The sequence below is a fragment of the Triticum aestivum genome, chromosome 3B (assembly GCF_018294505.1).
Source record: "Triticum aestivum cultivar Chinese Spring chromosome 3B, IWGSC CS RefSeq v2.1, whole genome shotgun sequence".
NCBI classification, from domain to species: Eukaryota; Viridiplantae; Streptophyta; class Magnoliopsida; order Poales; family Poaceae; genus Triticum; species Triticum aestivum.
Window position 1 is genome coordinate 567,211,699 of NC_057801.1, and position 6,584 is coordinate 567,218,282.

A 6,584-nucleotide genomic window follows, 5' to 3' on the forward strand; every position below is an offset into this window, starting at 1 on the left:
CGAGGACTTTGAGCGAAAATCATCAAGTGAGGAAATCCCAAACCCAAACCTACAAAACCCCAAGTGATTGAGCATCACTGACGAGATTGATCCTGCATGGATCCGACGCTAGTTTCCTTTGAAGACTGTGCTTCTTCCAGACGGTTAGGCGTCAAGGTCTAGAGCATCTAAGAGGAATTGTGGATCGCCGAGTGACCGAGTTTGTGAAGGTTCGGAAGTCACCTGAAGACTTACCACGAGTGATTGGGCAAGGTCTGTGTGACCTTAGCTCAAGGAGAATATGGTGAGGACTGTGTGTCCAGGACTGGGTGTCCTCGAGTTTAAATACTCAGCCGCTCCAACCAGATGTACAACTGAGACAGCAGTTGGAACTTATCTACCAAATCATTGTCTTCACCGAGCTAACTGGTTCTATCTCCTCAACTCTTTCATTTCCTCATGTATGTTGTTGTGTGTTTGTTCATATCTGTTTGAAGACTTTGACTGAAGACTTTCTCAATTTCCTCAGATCTATTTCTTCAGTCTGATTGTCTTCTTCCTTGTGTTATCCTGTGTTTACGCTTTCTGTACTCTGTGCTTGTCTTCATTTCATCCTGATGACTATGCTTGTGTTCTGTTATGTTCCTTTCTGAGTACTTATTCCGCTACAAGTAGTTCTTCATTTAGGAATTTCCTCACCAGCAAATTCCTCAGTGAAGAATTCATAAAAATCGCCTATTCACCCCCCTCTAGTCGATATAACGCACTTTCAGTATTCTAATAAATTCCAAATCAAGTGGGTCTCTCCCAAAAGGTGTGTACATCAAGGATGATTATGTTAAACTAAAAAGCAAAGACTAACATCATACAAGACGCTCCAAGCAAAGCACATATCATGTGATAAATAAAAATATAGCTCCAAGTAAAGTTACCAATAAACGAAGACAAAAGAGGGGATGCCTTCTGGGGCATCCCCAAGCTTAGGCTTTTACTTGTCCTTGGATATCTTGGGGTGCCATGGGAATCCCCAAGCTTGGGCTCTTGCCACTCCTTATTCCATAGTCCATCAAATCTTTACCCAAAACTTGAAAACTTCACAACACAAAACTCAACAGGAAATCTCATAAGCTCCGTTAGTGCAAGAAAGAAAAACCACCACATAAGGTACTGTAATGAACTCATTATTTATTTATATTGGTGTTAAACCTACTGTATTCCAACTTCTCTATGGTTCATACCCCCCGATACTACCCATAGATGCATCAAAATAAGCAAACAACACACGAAAAACAAAATCTGTCAAAAACAGAACAGTCTGTAGCAATCTATAACTTTCAAACACTTCTGGAACTCTAAAACTCCTACAAAAACAGGAAGTCCTGGGAAATTTTCCTATTGATCTACAGAAAAAAGAATCAACGCAAAATCACGTTTCCGTGATTTACTAAAATTATTCTCGTGCGCGCAAAAGTTTCTGTTTTTCAGGAGAATCAAATTAACTATCATCGTAGGTTATCCTATAGGTTCTACTTGGCACAAACACTAATTAAAACATAAAACCACATCTAAACAGAGGCTAGATGAAATATTTATTACTAATCAGAAGCAAAAATCAAGGAACTAAAATAAAATTGGGTTGCCTCCCAACAGGCGCTATCGTTTAACGCCCCTAGCTAGGCATGAAAGCGAGAATAGATCTAAGTAGTGCCATCTTTAATTTTTAATTTCTTAGGGGAGTCATGCTCGAATCCGGGAGGTTCTTTATGTTTCCCTTCATATTCGGAAATTTTTAGATCTAAAGAATCCAACCGCTTATTGCAAAGGGTAATCAACATATTCATGCGGTGAAGATGTCCGCTAATGCTCTTGAGGGGTTCAAGAGACTTTTGTAAAAATATTGTTACTTCACAAGTCTTTCCGAAAACTTGTGTTTCTACCTGGGTAGGCTGCGTCCACCCTTTTTGAGATAGTGTTCCCACTATTCCCTCTATGATTCCATGCGCAATATTGGGATCAATTTCGATAAAATTACCTTTGGCAATACAATCCAAGAGTTGTCTATGGGACATATCTAGTCCAACATAAAAATTGCGAAGTACAATCCTGAAATTTACCTCTGAGGTGCAATTATGATAAGATTCTATCATCCTATACCAAGCATCTTTTAATTTTTCTCCTTGTCTTTACTTGAAGTGAAGAACTTCAAACTCGGGAGACAAAGGAGCGGACAAAGGACTAGCCATAACAACGGAAATAAACTAACTAACACACGAGCATGCAAAAGGCAAGCGAAAGAGAGAGGAGATTGGGAAAGAGAGGGCAAATAAAATGGCAAGGGTGAAGTGGGGGAGAGGAAAACGAGAGGCAAATGGCAAATAATGTAATGCGAGGGAGATGAGTTTGTGATGGGTACTTGGTATGTGTTGACTTGAGCGAAGACCTCCCCGACAACGGCACCAGAAATCCTTCTTGATACCTCTTGAGCACTGCGTTTGTTTTCCCTAGAAGAGGAAAGGGTGATGCAGCAAAGTAGCGTAAGTATTTCCCTCAGTTTTTGAGAACCAAGGTATTAATCCAGTAGGAGGCTCCTCAAAAGTCCCACGCACCTACACAAGCAAACAAGAACCTCGCAACCAATGCGATAAAGGGGCTGTCAATCCCTTCACGGAAACTTGCGAAAGTGAGATCTGATAGAGATAATAATATAAGATAAATATTTTTGGTATTTTTATAATATAGATTGGAAAGTAAAAGATGCAAATAAAAGATAGATGTGAAACTTATATGATAAGAGATAGACCCGGGGGCCATAGGTTTCACTAGTGGCTTCTCTCAAGATACCATAAATATTACGATGGGTGAACAAATTAATGTCGAGCAATTGATAGAAAAGTGCATAGTTATGAGATTATCTAGGCATGATCATGTATATAGGCATCACGTCCGTGACAAGTAGATCGAAACGATTCTGCATCTACAACTATTAATCCACACATCAACTGACTCTTTCCTGCATCTAGAGTATTAAGTTCATAAGAACAGAGTAACGCATTAAGAAAGATGACATGATGTAGCGGGATAAACTCATGCAATATGATATAAACCCCATCTTTTTATCCTCGATGGCAACAATACAATACGTGCCTTGCTGCCCCTGCTGTCACTGGGAAAGGACACCGTAAAATTGAACCCAAAGCTAAGCACTTCTCCCATTGCAAGAAAGGTCAATCTAGTAGGCAAACCAAACTGATAATTCAAAGAGACTTGCAAAGATATCCAATCACACATAAAAGAATTCAGAGAAGATTCAATTATTTCTCATAGATAAACTTGATCATAAACGCACAATTCATCGGATCTCGACAAACACACCGCAAAAAAGAGTTGCATCGAATAGATCTCCAAGAAGATCGAGGAGAACTTGGTATTGAGATTCAAAGAGAGAGAAGAAGCCATCTAGCTAATAACTATGGACCCGAAGGTCTGTGGTAAACTACTCACAACTCATCGGAGAGGCCTTGGAGATAATGCAGAGGCCCTCCATGGTCGATTCCCCCTCCGGTGGAGCACTAACGAAGGCTCCAAGATGGGATCTCGCGGATATAGAAGGTTGCAGCGGTGGAATTAGGTTTCGTGGTGCTCCCCGATGTTTTCAGGGTACAGGAGTATATATAGGCGAAAGAAGTACGTCGGTGGAGCCTCGAGGGGCCCACGAGGGTGCGTCGGGCACCCTCGTGGCCGCCTCGTCTATTGCTTAACGTCCTCTCCAAGTCTCCTTGTTTGCATTTGTTCCAAAAAGATCGCCCCCAAAGGTTTCATCCCGTTTGGACTCTTGATATTCCTTTTCTTCGAACCACTGAAATAGACAAAAAAACATCAATTCGGGATGGGCCTCCTGTTAGTAGGTTAGTCCCAAAAATTATATAAATGTGTGAAGTAAAGCCCATAAACATCCAAAACGGGTAATATAATAGCATGGAACAATAAAAAATTATAGATACGTTGGATACGAATCAAGCAACTCAGCGTCTTGGAGGGCCATGGGCCAGTAGAAACCATGGCGGAAAGCCTTGGCAACCAGGGATCGTGATGCCGTGTGGTGCCCGCATTCTCCTTGGTGTATGTCGAGTAGGATGTCAATGTCAATGCCCTGGTCCTGCTCGACGCAGCGCTGGAACATGCTGGTGGAGCTGCGCTTGACGAGCTCGTAGTTGATGATGTTGTAGGTGGACGCTCGGTGCTGCACCTGCTGGGCCTTGGTCTCGTCCATGGGGAGGACCCTGTTCTCCATGAATTTTGAGATTGGCAGGGCCCAAGACGGCGCCATCACCACGGCGAAGACAGCCACCAGGGTGGGTTCCGGGTCGGCAGCCCCCGAGCCGGGTTGAGCAGCCCCCGGGTCGGGGATGGCAACGACCGGGTCCGGGGAGATGGTGGCCGTGTCGAGCTGAGCAACCCCTGGGCCGGGTTCAGCAGCCCCCATGCCGGGTTCGGCAGTCCCTAGGCCGGTTCAGCAGTCCCCGGGCTGGGTTCAGCAGTCCCCGGGCTGGGTTGAGATGCGGCCGGGTCGTTGATGTAGAATCTTGGTATGGTTGACTTTTGCGCAAACTCCCCGGCAACGGCGCCAGAAATTCTTCTTGCTACCTCTTGAGCACTGCGTTGGATTTCCCCGAAGAGGAGAGGATGATGCAGTAAAGTAGCGTAAGTATTTCCCTCAGTTTTTGAGAACCAAGGTATCAATCTAGTAGGAGATCATGCACGAGTCCCTCGAACCTACACAAAACGATAGCTACTCGCAACCAACGCGATTAGGGGTTGTCAATCCCTTCAAGGTCACTTACGAGGGTGAGATCTGATAGAGATGATAAATAATATTTTTGGTATTTTTGATATAGAGGTGCAATGTAAAAAGTAAAAGGCAAAGTAAAAAAACAAAGCAAGTAATAAAGTAATGGAGATTGATATGATGAGAATAGACCCGGGGGCCATAGGTTTCACTAGTGGCTTCTCTCAAGAGCATAAGTATTCTATGGTGGGTGAACAAATTACTGTTGAGCAATTGATAGAAAAGCGAATAATTATGAGATTATCTAGGTATGATCAGGTATATAGGCATCACGTCCGAGATAAGTAGATCGAAACGATTCTGCATCTACTACTATTACTCCACTCATCGACCGCTATCCAGCATGCATCTAGAGTATTAAGTTAAAAACAGAGTAATGCCTTAAGCAAGATGACATGATGTAGAGGGATAAATTCATGCAATATGATAAAAAAACCATCTTGTTATCCTCGATGGCAACAATACAATATGTGCCTTGCAACCCTTTCTGTCACTGGGTAAGGACACCGCAAGATTGAACCCAAAGGTAAACACTTCTCCCATTGCAAGAACTACCAATCTAGTTGGGCAAACCAAACGGATAATTCGAAGAGACTTGCATAGATAACTCAATCATACATAAAAGAATTCAGAGAAGAATCAAATATTATTCATAGATAAGCTGGATCATAAACCCACAATTCATCGGTCTCAACAAACACACCACAAAAAGAAGATTACATCAAATAGATCTCCACAAGAGAGGGGGAGAACATTGTATTGAGATCCAAAAAGAGAGAAGAAGCCATCTAGCTACTAGCTATGGACCCAAAGGTCTGAAGTAAACTACTCACACTTCATCGGAGAGGCTATGGTGTTGATGTAGAAGCCCTCCGTGGTAGATGCCCTCTCCGGCGGAGCTCCGGAATAGGCCCCAAGATGGGATCTCGCGGATACAGAAAGTTGCAGTGGTGGAATTAGGTTTTTGGCTCCGTATTTGATCTGACGGGGGTACGTAGGTATATATAGGAGGAAGGAGTACGTCGGTGGAGCAACAGAGGGGGCACGAGATAGGGGGCACGCCTAGGGGGGGCGCTGTAACGCCCCGAATTCGTTGCGCCAGGTGTCCGCCAGTTATTCTCCATCGTTGCCATGTCTTTTGCTTGCGTGTTGCATATTGCCATGTTATCATGTGCATTTCATTTTGCATACGTGTTCATTTCTTGCATCCGAGCATTTTTCCCGTTGTCCGTTTTGCAATCCGGCACTCCTATGTACTCCGCCGTCCCCCTTTTGTCTCTTGTTGTGAGTGGGTGTTAAACATTCTCTGAATGGTCCGAGGTTTGCCAAGCGGCCTTGGTATACCACCGGTAGACCGCGTGTCAAGTTCCGTGCCATTTGGAGGTCGTTTGATACTCCAACGGTTAACCGCTTAGCCCGGAAGCCCTCTTTGTGTTGCAGCCCAACACCCCACCAAAGTTGTCCAAAACCCAGCAAACTCCCATCCATGCTCTCGGTCGTTCGATCACGATCGTGTGGGCGAAAACCGCACCTTATTTGGACTCTCCTAGCTCCCTCTACCTATAAATATGTGCCCCTCCCGGATTTTTCGCGCAGATGAAACCCTACCCCTTTTCCCATCGCGCCGTCGGACATTTCCGCCGCCATCCGGACGCGTCCGCCGCCCCGCAGCCACGTCGCCCGGACCTATCCGGGGCCGACACGTCATCGCGCCGCCGCCCCGGACCAACCCCGTGCCGCCACCTGTCTCCGCCGCCTC